General features: G+C 40.6%; 1 pseudogene; it reads left to right on the forward strand.

The window, feature by feature from the left end:
• Window positions 1-1,626: 1,626 nt before the first annotated feature.
• Window positions 1,627-1,967, forward strand: LOC120557843 (annotated as a pseudogene).
• Window positions 1,968-19,490: the final 17,523 nt, after the last annotated feature.

Here is a 19,490-nt window from a genome sequence, read left to right on the forward strand (position 1 = left end):
AGGTTTAACATCCACGCATTTGTTTTCTTTATATGTTTCAGTACGATTTCTTTTTTCTCTCTTTTTAACTTCCTCATAGGGAGGATCATGCTGAGACTCTGGAAAGGGAAATCAGGTGTCGGGGAGAACGAGCCAGAGTTACTTTCACCAGAAGCAATGTCAGCGTTATCAGCAGCGGGGGTGCTGCTGGCTCGCTGACCGGCTGTCAGCTCGGTAGAGCTAAAATCTGAACTGGGACTCTCACTAGTGCTCTCATAACTCTGCTCATTTTCCTCATTTTCATCACCATCACTGTCACTATCGTCATCCATGCTTACTATGCCACTGATGCTCGACTCTTTCTCCTCACCTGATTGAAGGGAGACCTCAGGAGGGGGGTTCCTGGTCTGCAAGGTAGAGGGGTGAGTGAGTGCTGCTGCTGCTGGGATGCTGGAGCATGTTTCGGTCCTCCAGGATGATGAGACGATGGTTGTTGTGGCTGTCCTCCAGGCTGCAGAGTAGCTGGCTGTCGCTGGTTTACTTCAGACTGCTGGGTCGCTGGTTGTTGAAGCGGTCCTCCAGACTGCTGGGTCTCTGGTTGTTGAAGCGGTCTTCCTGGTTGCTGGGTCGCTAGTTGTTGTTGCGATCTTCCAGACTGCTGGCCGGTGTATATAATTCGGCCGTTGTATGGGCCCAGAGATATAGAATTTGGCAAATCAACAAGGTGACCAGAGGTGTTGACATGCATACAGATTTTATATTTGCAAACTCCGTACCATATACCGAATTTGTCAAGAGGCTTGTAAACTGACTGAATGATATCGCAGTACCGTTTTAAATAGAGTTTAGTGTCATGATCGGACACTCTGCCCGTCCAGAACTTTACGACGATTGTCATGATGTCTACAGCCACAGACGACTCGATACTCCAGGTACGCCATTTTGCATCGTTTGACTTGGCGGAGGCAACTTCAAGGAAGTGTCAGAGGGGTGCTTCATAGTAGAAGACCAACTCAAAGACTTTCCTGTTGGGCAGAGCTATGAATGAGTAAATGTCCATGGGACTCACCCAGGATGACTGGAATAATAACTGTTCAGCAACGTAATCTCTGTCTGGCGCAGGGCCATCTCCAGTGAATTTCAGTCTCACCCAATGTTTGCCAAAATTGGTAGCGTAGGGGACTGAGCTTTGAGATGCCATTTCAGGCACACACGAAGCGTACAGGGATAGGGAGCTTAGCAAACTTGGCCGAGAAAGCCTTTTTTCCTCGCCCACTCATTTTCAGATGCTCTCTAAAGCCACGACTCAGAGAAATGTTTTCCCAACCGCTGAAACCCTCCTTTCTATGTCCGCGGAGCGCGGGAGCCGGTCATTTCCTGCCAAACCAACCAGAAAAGAGGCTTCCAGCAGAGCAGCAGAGGGCGGCCCACTCTCACATTTTGACGGACTTTTTGAAAGGATTGTCCACCAATAAGCGACGGAGAGTCGGGCGGTGGGTTGCTCCTTGAAGCGGTGCTAAGCTCCGGAGGAGCCCCTCACCAATCAGGGCCCGCCGAGCCGGAGGTCTTAAGCAGCGACACAATATCTTACATCCGGTCCCACACTTTAAGAGCCGTGGGTCTCATTTCTCTTGATCGCAGAAAGAAAAAGCCATGGCAAGAACCAAGCAGACCGCTCGTAAATCCACCGGAGGCAAAGCCCCCAGGAAGCAGCTGGCCACCAACCGTGGCTCTGAGAGAGATCCGTCGCTACCAGAAATCCACCGAGCTGCTGATCCGCAAGCTGCCCTTCCAGCGCCTGGTCCGAGAAATCGCTCAGGACTTCAAGACCGACCTGTGCTTCCAGAGCTCCGCCGTCATGGCTCTGCGAGGCTTACCTGGTCGGCCTGTTCGAGGACACCAACCTGTGCGCCATCCACGCTAAGAGGGTCACCATCATGCCCAAAGACATCCAGCTGGCCCGCCGCATCCGCGGAGAGCGAGCTTAAACTGTCTGCTGCTTCTCCACACACCACAAAGGCTCTTTTAAGAGCCACCAAATCATCCTCAAAGAGTGTTTCCATTTTATTCTTATTCTGCGTTTTCCCCAAAACGCACAATCTGTAGGCCTACCCATTATGAAATCTTGACACATGTGAGCTAAATGTAGCCTAAGTCAAGGAACGAAACACCAAATTGTACAAATAATGACAACTTGTATGCTGGTAACATTTTCACTCGGATAATATTTACATACCATTTTCTGAACAGAATTCAAAACATACACAAGATATGTAGAGTGATATATACATAAATACAATGACTGTGTATTTAAATGGTCCATCCTCATTTGGGCTCATTCCTTTACTGACAACACGTCTCACCATCAGTAACTGATCATTAGTATTTACGGTGAACTGCTCTTGTAAAGTTTAATCTCTACACATTTAAAACAATATTTGCTACCAAGCGAATGGGAACACTAAGGAAAGTGACGTTAAAAGTATCAAGGTAAATAATAGTGCAAAGTGCTTGTAGACTTAATGTGATCCCTTGAACAAAAATCTGTACTTTATATAAAATATTCACACATGAGCTAGATTTGAAGTCACAGGACACGTGTGCTTGTAGGAAAAGTCCTGCTGCAATATCCTCTCCTCAGAATAAACAACATTTAAGGACACTATACAGGTGAAAAGGGTTGAGATATATATATATATATATATATACAGTACAGGCCAAAAGTTTGGACACACCTTCTCATTCAATGCATTTCCTTTTTATTTTCATGACTATTTACAATGTAGATTCTCACTGAAGGCATCAAAACTATGAATGAACACATATGGAATTATGTACTTAACAAAAAAGTGTGATATAACTGAAAACATGTCTTATATTTTAGATTCTTCAAAGTAGCCACCCACTAATTAACCCTGACAAAGCACACCTGTGAAGTGAAAACCATTTCAGGTGACTACCTCATGAAGCTCATTGAGAGAACACCAAGGGTTTGCAGCGCTATCAAAAAAAGCAAAGGGTGGCTACTTTGAAGAATCTAAAATATAAGACATGTTTTCAGTTATTTCACACTTTTTTGTTAAGTACATAATTCCATATGTGTTTATTCATAGTTTTGATGCCTTCAGCGAGAATCTACAATGTAAATATGTTGTAGTTACGCTGTTATAGTCCTAGACTGCCGGGGGACTTCCTTCCTTTGACACACTGAGCTGCTCTCTCCTCTCCCTTTCTATTACTGTTACTATTACTGTTACTATTACTATTACTATTTGTGTGCAGCCCATCCCAGAAATGCTTGTTACTAATCCTAGCTTCTGGGGGAGTTTACTCCCGGAGTCCTTATGCTTTTTTTCCCCCAGCGTATTTCCTTGGAGAACGTTGGCACCAAGACCCTGGTTGCAGCTGTCGGCGTGGTCCTGCTGCACTCCCTGCTGAGCTCAGCGATGCCCTGCAATGTCATGCTGCGTGAACCTGCTGAGCCCCGGCTTCCGCGCTACATCCAGTCACTGTTCCATTATTAATGCGACTACTATCGCCACTGTTCATCACACCCCCAACCGGCTCGTCAGACACCCCTCACCAGAGAGCCCTGGGTCTGTCCGAGGTTTCTTCCCAAGAGGGGATTTTTCCTCGCCACTGTCGCACTGCTTGCTCTTGAGGGAATTACTGGAATTGTTGGAATTGTTGGGGCTTTGTAAATTATAGAGTGTGGTCTAGACCTACTCTATCTGTAAAGTGTCTCGAGATAACTTATGTTATGATTTGATACTATAAATAAAATTGAATTGAATTGAAATAGTCATGAAAATAAAGAAACACATTGAATGAGAAGGTGTGTCCAAACTTTTGGCCTGTACTGTACTGTATGTATATATATATATATATATATATATATGTATATATATATACACATATACACATATATATATATATATATATATATATATATATATATATATATATATATACACACACATATACACACACACACATATATATATATATATATATATATGCGCAAATGAGGCATTTTCTGATGCTAACCTTAGGTGAATTTTGAAGAACTCTACAAACACAAGTAGACAAAGTGTAAAATAAACAGTTCAATGTGTGTTTGGGATGTTTTCTTTCCATCAGTCTGAAAGATGTTGTTGCCTGTAGTGTCTGGCCTTAAAAAGACCTCCAGACAGTACAGGTGAGTTGTACAGTTTGATGCATATAATAATAATAATAATAATAATAATAATAATAATAATAATAATAATAATGTCTTTCTCAGATAGAAAACTCCTCCACTCACTGACAAGATGCACATCGGCTGTTCTAACTTTCCTGTTTTTGGTCGATCACATCTCCTTCACTTCATCATCGTTCTAACTAAAGACAGCTTTCAACCTGCACTTCCTGTCTCCCTCACACAGAGAGAAGAGCCTCCTCTCTAAGTCAGCTGGGCCTAATTGTGTTTAAAACATGATAGGCTACACATAATTAGACACATGAACACAATGTGTATTGAATAAACACCAACCTTGAAATATAATTGACAGTGAATCTTGTTGTGATAAGTAAGGTTACAATCTGGTTTCTTGATTATAACTGACTATATTACAGACATTACAAGACTAAACTTATCAAAACAATATCTAATAAAGTATAGCCACTGAGAGTGTACTTTTCCTCCTACAATGATCTTTTTTGTCAAAACAATAAAACATAAACAACAGTGCAAAATGAAACAGTATCAATAAAAAAGAATAAACAAACCAAAAGATCATCACAGAAAAGAAGGAAATTAAATAAAGAACAACTAAAAGGGAAAAGTGACAGACAACGAGCGAAAAGGCAAGTCAATCTCGGTCGGGCTTTCAACAGATGGAGATAATTACAGGATTGTAAATGATTCCAAACTGTCCCCGAATTGGCCCTCAGGTATGTAATATATCTATTTAATTCATGAAATAACTTCACAATGCACAATGTGGTTGTTCGTCAGTAGGTGACATTGAATTACGTCTCCCTTCCATTTAGCGCCCAGTTTTTATTTCTTTTTAGTCCGTGTTTGTGCCTAATTTCTTCCCCCTTGTCCCCCTATACTTGTGTAAAGCGTCATTGAGAACAGCTTTGGCATCTTGGCTGCGCACTGGAGGATTTTCCAGAAACCTGTGTAGTTCCCCCCCCCTCCCCAGACAAAGTTGTGGATGTTGTGCAGACATGTGTTGCTCTTCACAACATGCTTACACACACAGATGCTGCGCAGACTCCAACTTGCAGATACATCCCGCTGAATTACGTAGATTCCGCGTCACCATCAGGTGAACTTCAGCCAGGTGAATGGAGGAGGGTTGTTTCAGAGGACACTAACCTGAGACCTGTAGCCAGAATGTCTACCGCACGTGCATCCCGTGCTGCAAGTGCAGTGAGGGAGGACCTCAAAACATTCTTTCAGACACGGCAAGGACTTGTACCCTGGCAGGAAACAGTCATCCTGAGAGGTTGCCTGAACTGATCCGATCTTGTGTTGTGTGTAATACTGTAATACTGTTGTAATACAATTTAGTTAAACTAATACTGGTACCCTTGTGTCTTTAATTTCTTACACATCATTATTTTGATATCAGTTAAAATTTTATTCTTGACCCTACATAATCACAATAGGCTCAACTCGTTTATAATACTGAGGTGAACTGTTTCAATACTGTGGCCTATATTTTTAAGTTAGCATATGAATAGTATCCTCCGGTGCACTAGGATGATTATACAGTATTATTACATGGCTTGCTTGAATTCTAATGTAGAATGCGGTCTGTTATTTTCTTGATAACAGACCGCTGCTAAGGATAACACACCGTTGCCATGCAAAAGCAGAGCGTTGCTATGGATGCAGTTCTGTTCACTCTGGAGGACAGCTATCAATCAATCCGCTGAAAGAAGTCCGGATAATTTAGCCTATCAGCTGTGGCAAAAAGTGGGGAAACGTGGAGCAACTTCTGTCCTCAAATTCAAGCAATGACAGCAGATCTGATGAGCGTCTATCGCTAGTATCTTTCTATACCGTCTATGATCGCAAGCTACGCAGTAACAGCCGTAGGGACAACAACGCTAATTAGTTAGCTTACATTGCAACTTGTTTAACGTTAACTTACAGGTGTGTCAACATGCAGCGGGCTGCGAAAAGGAAACAAGATGAATGAGGACATAAACATCCACATAAATATTCCCAAAGAAGCCATTCACCGTGTTCCTCACTTCACCGCCAACAGAAATGTTCAGTTTAATGTAAATTAGAGCAGCCGATAGCCCGCCGCTAGCTCACTACAACGCTTCAGCTAATGTTGTGTCAATTCCTGCAGTGATTAAAACAGCATCTGGGTCATTTGTCCACCACGGCAACACCCCATAAAATATACGCAGCTGGTGTTGAGTAATAGACGAAGGATTGCATTAAAAAGCTATATGTCAATGAAAAAGCTACAGAGTTTTTACGTTGCTATGGACGCAGGATTCCAACCGTAGAGATCGACGTATGACTATTTCTCTAGTGGAAGCAATACAATCGTATTTAAATCAATAAACTCCCATTTAAATCAATATTTTGTCAAGTTATTAGTCAAATTATTGATTTATTTGGTAAGTAGCCATATAATAAGCGGGATAAGTTGGAGAGGTAGCTGAATTTATAAAACCCCTTTCAGGCTGATACAGTCCTGATCACACAGTCGGGGTTGTATTCGCTATAACAACCGCCTCGCTCTACATTATCCCTTACTTAGCACCTGTACCCAGGTCAGCCATCAACATTCCAGAGTGTATGGCAGCAGTTATATGAATAGTGTCTTCCTGTGCACCTGGCTGTCTATTATTCTACACCACTGGTACCCATTAGCAACTGTACCCAGGTCAGCCATCAACATTCCAGAATGTAGGCTATGGCTAGCTGTAAGTGTATGACTATAAGTATCGAGCTTAATAACTTAATAATTATCTGTTTTTATAACTTAATGCCGCTTTGAGCATTATGTCACGCTAGTTTTTCAGCCACGTCATTTCACTCGTCTCTGACCACAAAAAGAGCAGACAGAGCTTACGTAAAACCACGGTTTATTAACAAAAAGATGAACAATAAGATATCGCCTGTAACATAACAATATAATAATGACTTTAAAATATACACAATAAAGTAGAAAATATAAAGAAAGAAGGCTTATAAGATGTGCTAAATGGATAGTAGGACTATAAAAGGTATAGCCTTAGCAATAAGGTGCATTAGCTGAATTAGCTGTGTCATTGCTGGGTTGTGGATGGCTCTCTGAATGTAGTTTTTTGTGAGGGTGATGTTTGAGGTTTGAGCCCAGACAATCCGTGGATGTAATGGGTGCTGATATACTGTGGGAGTCTGTATGCCATTTCAATCAGGAGAGACTTGTTTGCAGATATGCAAAGGTTTATTGTACATAAGCTTAGACATGAGTCTAAACTTAGACTCCATCGTTATAAAATATTTTTTAAAGGGTAGGAAGCCAAGACAATCCCCCCGATGGAGTCTAGACACTGGAGGTGGCGGCGAAGCAGCCCAGAGACCAGACCGAAGCAGTCGATGGAGCGTCCTGGAGGAGGAAGACCCAGGGTGCCTTTGGGTGACGATGACTGGAGGTGGAAGGGGAGGTTTTATTAAAAAACCAGATGGAGATGGATGTTTTAACTAACAACCTGAACTTGTATGAACTAGCTTCCAGTGCCAAATTAAATCATAATAAAACTGAGGGAGTTTGGATTGGAGCTGAAAGTAAGAAACGTGACATCAACATTAAAGTAAAGGATGAAACTAAAATCTTAGGTTTGACCATTTGTAATCAAAACTGTAGTGAAACAAACTGGGAAACTAAACTATGTGAAGTTAAAGAAGAAGTTAAAAAATGGGAAAATAAAAACACCAATTATAAGTGAATATTGTCAAAACTTTCGTCTTATCCAAGCTCCTGTTTTTAGCAAACATCTTTCCTCCATCTCATAAAATGATAATGAAATTAAATAAGCAATGTGAAAACTTGGTTTGGGGTACAACTAGAGAAGTAACAAAAAGAGAAATCATGTATAAAAGCAAAGAATATGGGGTGTTAGGGGCAGTAGATATAGGTATAAAATTGTATATAGCTTTTGTTAAAATGTGTCCGTAGCCATCTCAAGGAATGCTCTCTGGGTCGGTGATCGCTCCAAGTGGAGGAAAAGGAGAGGGAGAGCCAGACAAGGTCCATAGTATAACCTCATTTATGGTGATTTTATGTATGAATATGAAAAACTTTAAATTGACTGGAATGGCCTCCCGAGTAAAATGATTTTTAAAAACATTAATGATTATAAATATGGTGGGTATATAAATTATAAACACAAAACACACAAGGAAGGAACTCAGTTCCTGAAATTTAAAAAAAATAAGAACCTTTCTGAGAGCATTCGTGATGTGACATGGCTGATGTCCATAAACAGACTTGCTGTCAGAGCTGTTGTGTCTTGGAGTTGCTATGTAAAAACAAAAAAAATTTCCAATGATTTACTGTGACGAAGATGAGACACAACAGCACCTCTTAATGGACTGCTACAGAGCTAATAAAGAAGTCTAGCACAAGTTAAAAGTGTATGGTGTAAAATTTGATCTTTCATATAAGTCTGTTATGTACTATATTGTTGATGAGACTCTACCAGAGAAACACAAGGAACTGTTACAAATAATCAAATGTATTGTATGCTTCAAGTTGTGGAAAACGAGATGCTGTATGGTTATACAACAGACTGTTATAAATAGTGATGACGTGTGCAAACAAGTGCTCACTGAACTAAGGAGAAGAAGAACTCTGGGCAAAAAACAGCTCCTTCCTTATGGGATTAGTTTTGTGACTTTAATTCCAAGCAAAACTTCTCAAGTATCAAACAAAAAACACTAACTCAAGCAAAAAAATTGTCACCTCAAAGGTAAAACTTAAAACTTGCAAACAAAACATTTGTGTAGTTGTAAACTATTATAGTTGTCAGACATTGTTGACATTTACAGCGCTAAAAAATACCAAAAATATGTCCGTTATCTGCTATCTTAAGGTAGTGCAAAGAAAGAAGAAACTGTGTGTACAGATGGAACATTATCTAATGTATGTGTCGAACTCTATATATATTACATTCACAACTTCTACATTGTACAACTTAACCAATACCCTAGCATTGTGTTTTATCAGGCCAATAGCAACCACAACAATTAGTAGTTAGCTGGATAATAATTTTTCCTAATTGACCATAATATAGCTACGTTACTAACCTAAGGTTACCTGGGAGAGCATCGTAGCTCTGCTCGGGTCCTGCAGGTCTCTACAGAGAGAAGACGATAATTAATACAGCTCCATTGAGTAAGGCCTCACGAAGAATACATGATTCCCATGGTAAATTAGCTCAGTAAGGTAGCCGGTGGCTACAAGTTTTAGATAACGTTAGCAGTATAGCTAACGTTAAATGCTAACTTAAAAAAGCTTTACTAACTAGCTAGCTAGCTAGTAACTTAACACAACGAAACAACAAATGTCTAGTAACCATACTTGCAACGTAGATCACAGATAATATATATATATATATGATCAATACGTACACTTTATTAATCTTGTAGTAATCCGTTGTGGAGTGGCTTGTGTGTCCTCCAGACCAGAATCTGAGTCTATAACGTTAGTTTACCAGCACTGAGGCTGAGCTGTCACTCAAACTTTCCCTTAACTTTCCCTTAACACTCATTAGCCAATGGGGACGCACCCCTGTAAGACCCGCCCACGCGAGATGTTTGTGTCAGAATCGCAAGCAAAAACTCAGGGAGCGCAAAGGAGAAAGCTGGGAGCATGACTGCAAACGTGATGGAGAGAGCAAAAGACTATGAGAGATATTGGAAGAAGCAGGGAACTGTAAACAAAAGGACATAATATCAAACAAATAAAAGCCCAATAGTTTACAACTACACAAATGTTTTGTTTGCAAGTTTTAAGTTTTACCTTTGAGGTGACAACTTTTTTGCTTGAGTTAGTGTTTTTTGTTTGATACTTGAGAAGTTTTGCTTGGAATTAAAGTCACAAAATGAATCCCATAAATTTTTGATTGTTGTGACACATAGCCTAATGTATGTTTAATGTAGCCTATACTTTTTAACCTGTAAAACTTTAATAAAGCTTTTTATAAAAAAAAAAAAAAAAAAAGGGGCAGTGGAGCATGTTTTGCCTGAAATAACAGCTGACAGCAGCAGGGAGATAAACAGATTTAAAGCAGGGTTGTGGCGCTGTGATTGGCCCTTGGAATTCGTGGCCGATTCTGTTTGGTTTAACCATAGATATATATAAGCCTTTTTTCACTTTATATATATCTATGGGTTTAACAGGAAGGTGAATGCCTCCAACAGCTGATTCAATTTAGGAAGAGAGCAGTAATTAATTGTTAAGTGTTAGGTCTTCCTGAAAGAATTTACACTGAGCTACATTTGTATTGTCTTGTTTTGGATGATTTGTAGTCTGTTGAATTGGTGCTGTGAGGCTGTGGTCCAGGCTGGTGCTGCATATAAAAAAATGGATTGAATGTATGCTCGGTAGACCTTGAGAATGATTTCTTGTGATGCTTTGTGTTTGTGTCCGCTGAGTGCTTTGAGGTGGTTAAGTCTTTGATTTCTTTGTTTTTCCAAGTTATTGATGTGGGTGGTCCATGACATGTTTCTTTGAAATGTGACTCCTAAAAACTTTGTTTCTTTGACCAGGGTGAGGGGAGTTTTATGGAGGGTGAGAGGGATCATTGGTTTGAGTTGGTTGTTTTTGGTGAAGATGATGGGTTTTGGTGGGGTTAGTTTGGTTCTCCACCTGTTTGACCAGGTTTCTATTTCAGTGATGCATGTCTGGAGTTTTTTGGCAGTCAGTGGGATTGATTTTGAGTGTGTCCAGTAACAGAGGTCATCAGCAAATTTTGAGACATCTCCTTTAGTGCGTTGGGGGTAGTAGACGATGATATATGAGATAGATGAGAAAATGTAGGGGACTGAGTACTGCACCTTGCGGGACACCGGCTTAAGGAGTGAAGGAAGTGGAGAGAGAAGTCGAGACCTTGATTGTAATTTGCCAGTTATAAAGGAAACTTGAAATGATGTTGTAGATGGGAAGTATTTGTAGTTTTTTGTCCTGTAGTTTGTAGAGTGTAGAGCACATTTTATCAAAAGCCTTTTCTATATAAAAAAAAAACAAAAAAAACTGCTAGGGTGAATTCTTTCTAAATTCTACTTCTGAAGCCTGAGGATGTTGTCGGTGGTGGACCTGTTTTTGCGGAAGCCAGCTTGGTGAATGCCCAGGAGTCCTATGTTTTCTGTGTTGTGTGAGACGTGCAGTGATGGTGTGTTCAAACAGTTTTCCAATGTGACTAAGAAGGCTGATGGGTCTGTAGCTGGAGGGGTGTTTAGGATCTTTTCCGGGTTTATGGATCACTGTGACTATGGCTGTTTTCCAGGGCAAGGGAAAGTAACCAGTGTGGTAAAACAGGTGGTGAAAAGGAGAGAGAGCTGGTTGAAATAAACTTCTGGTGCTTGCTTGAACAGGATAGTGTCTATTTTGTCTTGTCCGGACTCTTTGTTTTTAATTTTTTTTCAGGTGAACTTTGATTTCATGGGGGGTGATGGGTTGTGTTAGTTAGTCATCTGCTGAGATCAGTGATGGGGGATTTGTTGTGGCAATGTCAACAGTTTTCTTCCATTCCTGTTCAAAGTCTGACTCTGAGGGGCAGGAATGGGTTTTTAAAGTTGCTTTTTCTTGATTATTTTCAATGTTTTGGCCTTGATATGTGAGAGTCGATATATTGTTTTTGTTTTGTGCACCATTCATGTTTTTTTTATTTTTTGCCAGAAACTATATGGATTAGTTCTAGAGTCACTGTCCAGTTTATTGTAGAATGATTTCCATTTTTCTTGATTACGCAGAATGAGTTGTTGTTTGATATGGTTCTGAAGCCGGTTTAATTCTGCTTTTGGTCCTGGTAATCTATATTTGAAGTAGTGTCTGCATAGTTTTCTTTTCCTTTTGATCAAGTGCAGGATGTGTGGTGGGAGCTGTTGCTGTGATTTAGTGGAGGTATGTAGTGGGATGCATGAAGAACGTGCCTGGGTGAGTATTGATCCAATATGTGTGGCCAGGTGGTCCAGTGAGTGGTGGTCTTTTGGGATCTGAGTAATGTCCTTGTGTTGTCCGCGAGGCCAGATGAAAACTCAAAAACGAAGAAATAGCAGAATCCATGTCATTTCTTGCTTTACAACATATATAGCGTTGTCAGTATTAACAAGATAACCATATAATCACTTAGATAGATGTGTTTTGAAAAGCAAACTATATCATTGCTTAGAGTGTGTGTGTTGAAAACCCCAAAAAATAATATATATTTTGCTCATATATTAATCTGTCTTTTGCTTACATACAGATCTGTTTTTGCATTTTAGGGCAGAAAGAGCTTTCTTTGAGAAACTGTAAGGTGTAGGAAAGCACCTAGAGAGATAAGAAGGGCACAGGCAGGAGCTGCGGCCTTGATGGGTGCATGCAGCTGTGTGTGTGTGCGTCTTGAAGGCACATGTGTGGCCATACACAGCACACGAGCTGTAGAGTTCATGAAGTTCATTACTGTAACGTAATTTGTGAAGTGTTTCCTACATTACCTTACAAGGATATGGAAGTACATATAGTACGTCCCTTTTGATAACTTTGGGAGGAGTAAAATGTTTTTTGTGTATAAATATGAGTGTTTTTGCCGAGTAGCGGCCCCTTTTGGGTGAGCCCCTCTTTTGGGTGCCTTTTGGCCCCTTTTACCCTTTTGGGTCCCTTTTGGGTCCCTTTTGGGCTCCCTTCGGGCTCTTTTACCGAGTGCTTTACGTGGCATCGGGATACCATGAAGCCTTCTCCATCTACCCTTGCACTTTCTGTGTTTTGGGGAAAATTCATTATAACTCTCCCAGCTGGAGAGGGGTTCCCTTGCGCTCGCTGAGTGTAAGGGAGGAAAAGAAAAAGAAAAAAAAGACTATCTCTGAGAAGCGGCTTCGAATACCTCTGTTATACAGAGGCCAAAAAAAGTGCTCTTCTCTCTTAGTTTTTACCCAGACGCTCTCTTCGTTGCGTTGTGGGGAAGATTTATTTACCCTCTTCGACATCGAAGAAGGAGATTACCTGCTCGTTTATGAGTGTGGGAGAGACAGGGCCAGGAGGAAAAGAGAAGCAGCTTTAAATACCTCTGTTAGAGCGGAGGCTTTATCTTTATTTTTAGTTTTATGTTGTAAAGGACCACTTGCTTTTAATTTCTGCTTTTGTCACAAAATAATAAAAATCACTTGAGTCTGATTTTAGACTAGGGGACCCAATCTTTGCCAGTTCTTTATTTTCTCTGGGATCGTGCCGCCCGCTGTCAAGCGGGTGGGGTTTCCCCCCTTACGGGGGTTAGCGACTCCTCTTTAACCGCCCGTGGCCAGTTGCGGCCCGGCGGGGATCGACTTGGACACGCAGACCTCCTGTTATCTCCTAGTGGGAGTGCATTTCCCTATGCGCGCGGCCTGGTCATATCCTCTGAGCATCCCCCTCTCTCAGTCGGGCGACCAAGAAGGGCAAGGCGGGCGTCCTTGAGAAGGAAGGGACCTCCGTGACCCTGGGAGGACGGCTGAGACCGTAAGTACTAAAGAAAAATCATTGGTTTTAAAGATCCCCTCGGGCAGTGCTTGTCATATACAGGGGGATAAGAGCCCGTGTTTTTGGGGACGTCTGGTGTAGTGTGTATCTAACCTCTTGTCTCGCCTTCGGGTTCCCTGATCCGGGCGAGGGCTTCTCCTTAGACGGAGGGCGTGTGTGTCTCTATAAACTAAATTAATCAGGGAAGCGTCAAAATCAACTCTTTTTAGTATAGGTCAAAACATCCGCCCCGCTGACGGGCAACTGGCGTTCGTCCGTACGGCAAAAGAGGGCACAGTAGGGCCGGCGGTTTGCTGAGGGGAAGGCGATAAAAAGGGGTTGGCTCGGCCACAGCGAGCGACGCCTCAGTGAACTGCCACACCGGTCGACACTTGATGACCAGCAGTGGAGAGCGGCGTGAATTAGAACCCCTGATGCAGAGTTGAAGACAGGCAGTCTCAGCCCAGCCCGCCACTTTTCCTCTTTCTCTTATCTAGGTAACTGCTGCATTTCCGGTTAAGAAAAAAACTTTTAGATTTAAACTGAAGCCTGTTTGACTGATTAGTTGAATATATGTTTCAATATTTTACAGTTTGATTATCCTTTAGAACAAGATAGGAACAGTTGATACAAATCGGTTATCTAGAAGTCTAATTCAAGTGTTTTGCTTAGTCTTTATTTGGTTATCTTATTTTATCTTTTTGCTGTTGTAATTATGACACATATTAACATCTTAAATTCACACTTTTCTGGTTTTGTTAGAATCACAAAAATCAATTGAACGCACCAAAACTGTCACGAATCCACTAGTGGGGAAGTGACAAGCTGGGCTTCCCTGGAGCCTTCTCTCTCTCTCTCTCTCTCTCTCTCTCTCTCTCTCTCTCTCTCTCTCCCTCTCCTCTGCTCGCTCTGTTTCTCCTTTCTCACAGTGCAGTGTGTGTGACTGGACACTCCCTGGATTACTCGCAGCTGCAGGCAATCTCCAATCACCCACCTGCTTTCCGTGGCTCATCAGCCCAGCTTCTTAAACTATGGCTGCTATTTGTAGATCTGAATTTAATGGGGTAATCTCCCACAAATTGGTCAACAAACTGGACCTCTAGAAAGCGTGGAGAACCTAAAGTCGTAGAAGAATAGACGAGGTGCTGGGGGCCATCAACAACTAAACAATGGTAATAGTCAGTCCCGACGGTCTGCCCACTGAGTTTTACCAATTAAATAACCTCTTCCTCTCTGTGTCGAATGAAGGTCCTTTTATCAAGGTGCCACAATAAGTATGATTAGATTAAATGACATATTAGATGAAATTATGGATAAAGAACAAGCAGGGCACCTGACAATCAATGTATGTTAAATTAGAAATAAATCAGGTGGACTGTGACACACAGACACATATTTTAACAATTTATTCATGTCTGCATAGAGAAGAACCGGTACAAGGACACACGGAATCTATTTTATTATAGGCTACTGTAATGTTGCCTAATAATTATTATGACAAGAGGAAGCTGGTCTTCAGATGAAGTGTGTGGCTCTTAAAAGAGCCGTTGTGTTGTTGTAGTTTTTCCGGATCAAGTTGTCTCTTCAGAGCGTACACCACATCCATGGCGGCAACCACCTGCTGTTGATGAGTCTGTAATACACGGAAGTTCTTCTGGTGGCAGCAAACACACCGAAGATGGTCGAGACTGGTGCAGTTTAGCCACACTTCCTAACAGAACTGCTGCTGTCAACAGCTCCTCTGCTTAATAGATATAGGTAATAGTTCTTATATTAATGATCACAAAATGGAACATATCCATCTCTTTTCCTCTTTGTCTTTGTACAGTTTAATCACCATTGGCCAAAAAGCCATTGAATTAAATAGTAGTATATTATATCCCCTTTCTCTGTAGTGATCTACCATCTACCTAATATAGGCTGCTCACTTCTCCACTGGTTACAGTTCCACTATTTAACTGATGGTGAAAAAGTATCTAACCCATGGCATGTAACAGTGCGGTTCCAAAATTTTAGTTATTTGGTCATGTTTCCTTCCTGCCCTGACTTTTCCTAAATATGCCACCCAAACCAAGGAGAACTGTGTGAGGTGCAAACCATATTTTGCAGGGTTTGCTCACAGAAGTCTCCCAGGTTTTATGTTGACTGAACTGAACAACACACACTCAACAATGGAGAGATGGGTTGACAAGTCTGGCAAGACCGACAGGTGCAAACACAATATCCATCCACTCATGTAAAATAAATAAAGGAAAGGGACACTAAGTTAAAGGTTCCGAATCCTGACTGCTAAGCGTTTACCAGTTTGTTGGCCTGTACCATCTGTCAGATAAACTATCTAGCTGTGTTTGTGGGGGCTATAGCTATCCAAAGATGTCTATAGAGATGCAAACGTTGGCGCAGTCTGAGTCTGAGTGGACACTGATGTTGATGACAAATGGCCCATCAGCACAAACAAAAGGACAGACTTGGGCGTGGGATATGAGCCTAAACAAACGCTCCCATTTGGCCTGATGTGGAACGATGGTGGCTTCAAGTCTCCAACGACCATAACGACTGTCGTTACAACAGCAGGAGCACTAACCAACCAAGTTAGATTATGTACCTGCTGACAGTTTTTTTTTTAATAAAAGAACTAATTTCAGTTCTTTTATAAAAAAAAAGTTAGAAACAAGATAACTTAAATTGGGTATGAAATGGCAAAGTGATCTTCAAGGGAAGTCAATTAATGTGTTGTAAATACAACTGTGTTAAACTCAAATACAACACTTATCTCCATACAAATGCATTTAAAAAAGACAAAACAAAAGAAAACTAAAACAAAGACAATATTATTGAACATTCACATTAATCAAATGATCATGTGCCATCTACCTTGCTAACTGACCTGTCATATAAATATGTTCCCCCTTAAGCCTATATATTTTCTGGCCTTTTCAGCTATATGACTTGTTACACTCAGTCTTCAAACATTGTGCAGCAGTGTAACAAATTATCAGTAAAACAAATTAAATATATGTATATTTACAGTGTTCCTAATATCATCTTCTGACAATGTATTTTGGGGAGTTCAAATGTGGCAGGAACATTCATTTTGGATAGTTTGTCAATTGTTTTAAGGTCCCTTTCTACTTGGTGTGATGTTTAGGGTATAGTGTTGTCTTCTGAGCTTTTAACAACATTTCACTATCTTTTTTGCCCTTTAGTCCCTGCACACCAATGGCAAACCCATGGTAAAAAAGATCATCTCTGGCTCTGAATGTCCTTCTTTATCTTTCGCCGACCATCCGCTGACTACTGGCCGAAGACTTGCAGTCAAACGTTTGTATTCGGGGAAATTTACTTCTTTGTCACTAACTGTATTAATGGATTCTCCCTACCCTGCAGACCATGTTTTAAAGTGTTGTGTTTCTTTTTCTTTTGAGGAGACGTGTCAGATCACATGAATTTCCCCCTGGTGGGATAATAAAGTTTACTTTGACTTTGATTAAAATGCCAAATTGCATTGAGCTAAATGTTACCTATGTGAACTTGTAACTGTAAGTGTAGGCATATACTCTCAACATATAAAGTGAGAGTTCCTCTCTGCGATTTGTTGCATTAGGAAATGATTCCCTCCCAGCTCACCATCATGTTATCTCCTGCTGCCATCTGGTGTTCACCAACGTAACACATTACAGCCATCATCAACCTCTGTGTGAACTGGATAATATCAAGACATTACACCTTTTAAACTGACTGGATTCCAATGGTGATATAAAGTAAAGTCTATCCTGAAACTGGACTGAAGATGGCAGGTCGCTGTGAACTAGAGTCAAGAAAAATAAAGCTTGATTTTAGAAAATAACCCAAACAAGTCTAAATATTGTTAACAGGACTTTAAAGACTTATTTACAGAGAAAGATGCTCTGGCAGGAATAAGACGTTTCACTCAGAAACGTATTTGTAAATATTATTAAATAAAATCTTAACCAAAGGTCAGGTAGACACGAAGGATTAAAATATATTCCTACATAAAGGAAATAATAAAAAAAAAAAAGGTTCAGTTTTGAAATGGCTGCTGAGTTTGGCTCCGCCCACAGAAGCTCGCGCCATCTGTCCTCTCTTACGTCCGCAGATAAGATGTAAATACTGCCGGTCGACGACGATCAAACCATTCGTTTCAACAACAGCTATTGTAAAGTATGCGTGGAAGGCAAATATCAATATTCTTTCCCCAAAATAGCTATGGATGTGGTGTACGCTCTGAAGAGGCAGGGCCGTACTCTGTACGGCTTCGGAGGTTAAACCTGATCTGGAGAAACTACAACAACACAACGGCTCTTTTAAGAGCCACCCACACAATACCTCTAGAGAGAAATTTTTTCCTAATGTGAACTGTATTTATTATGATCTATATAACAGTTTCTGGTCACACAATCAAACTCTAAAACTGCAGCTAGTCTTCAGAATTCAAGATTTTTCAGACCTTTCCAAGTTATTCATCTGTCTGTGTAGGCATATTCCACCTGATTAAGACCTTACATTTTTATTTTTTCTTATTACACATTGCTTAGTTTATGCTACTGTGTGTAGTATAATAAATGTCAAACAGATCGGAAGCATTGAAGGACAATGGCTCTTTAAAGCGCCACATGCTTCATCTTAAGACGGGAAACTGTTGTCCTAATTTATTACTTAATACATTTTAATTCAATGGAATGTTTAAGATTCAACTCGGATCAGAAGCCTATTAGCCTACTGTCATTTAAGTAACAAGATGGTTGTGCATATATAAATGTAAACCAAAAGTTGAAATGAATAAAGAAAATAACTTCAACAAATGTGCTAAATATAGGCCTAATAATAACAAACACGGACTGTATGAACGACATGCTGAGTGAATGTGGATTCTGCCTTCTGTTCGGACATGGCCACGAGACCATGTCAACATTACAGGCGATGCCTCTTCCACTTCTGACTCCTCTCTCTCTCTTTGTCCTCCTCTTACTCTTGTTGCCTCCATGCTTGCAAAGTTCTCAAAATGGCTTAACTGAGGCCTATTTGTAGTGCTAAGGCTCGGACCGATTGGTGTTGTGTTTTCAGGGGTTTATGTAAGTGCCTACAATTGCCAGATGAGTTTTGCATTTTGAACAGAGTGTTTTCAGCAAATTTGATTTTTGAACAAAGTGTCTAATTTAAGAAAACGTGTGTAGTGTTTTGCAATAAGTGTGTTACAGAATTGCAAACAAAGTGCAAAGTTGACAATGTGTTTGAGCTATGGTTACACTGTGTTTAAGGTGCTACAAGAAGTTTAGGTATTGAGGTTTTGGTCTAAGCATTCGTTTAATTGGACTCTAAAATCTAGAAACTATGAAGATAATTAAGTGATACATTTAATGCACACTTTAAACATGACTGTAACACAGTGTATTCATCAGTTGTTTCCCCCCAGCAAAAGGTTAAAAACCATTGAGGTGTCCTCTCCCTGTTGTTTCACGAATGTACAGTATGTACAGTAGCATTACTGGTCCAGTGAACTAAGACTACAATAAGGGAGGACTGTACATTATAAAAACCTATAATAATTGTTCAACCCTCCCAAATTATAGTCCCAGTTCACTGGAGAGAACACAAATTGTGTGCCAAGAATGGCAAATACAGTGCACATGGAAGAGGAACATTTCCTTTATTAAGGAATACTAAAATAAATAATCAACTAAAATAGTTAAAGGTGTATTTGTCCCTGACCAGTCTGCTATTGTTAGAACCACTAACACATGTACAGCACTTTATATATTATCCTTTATCACTGGCTTCATTTAAAACACATTT

The sequence above is a fragment of the Perca fluviatilis genome, chromosome 4, assembly GCF_010015445.1.
Source record: "Perca fluviatilis chromosome 4, GENO_Pfluv_1.0, whole genome shotgun sequence".
NCBI classification, from domain to species: Eukaryota; Metazoa; Chordata; class Actinopteri; order Perciformes; family Percidae; genus Perca; species Perca fluviatilis.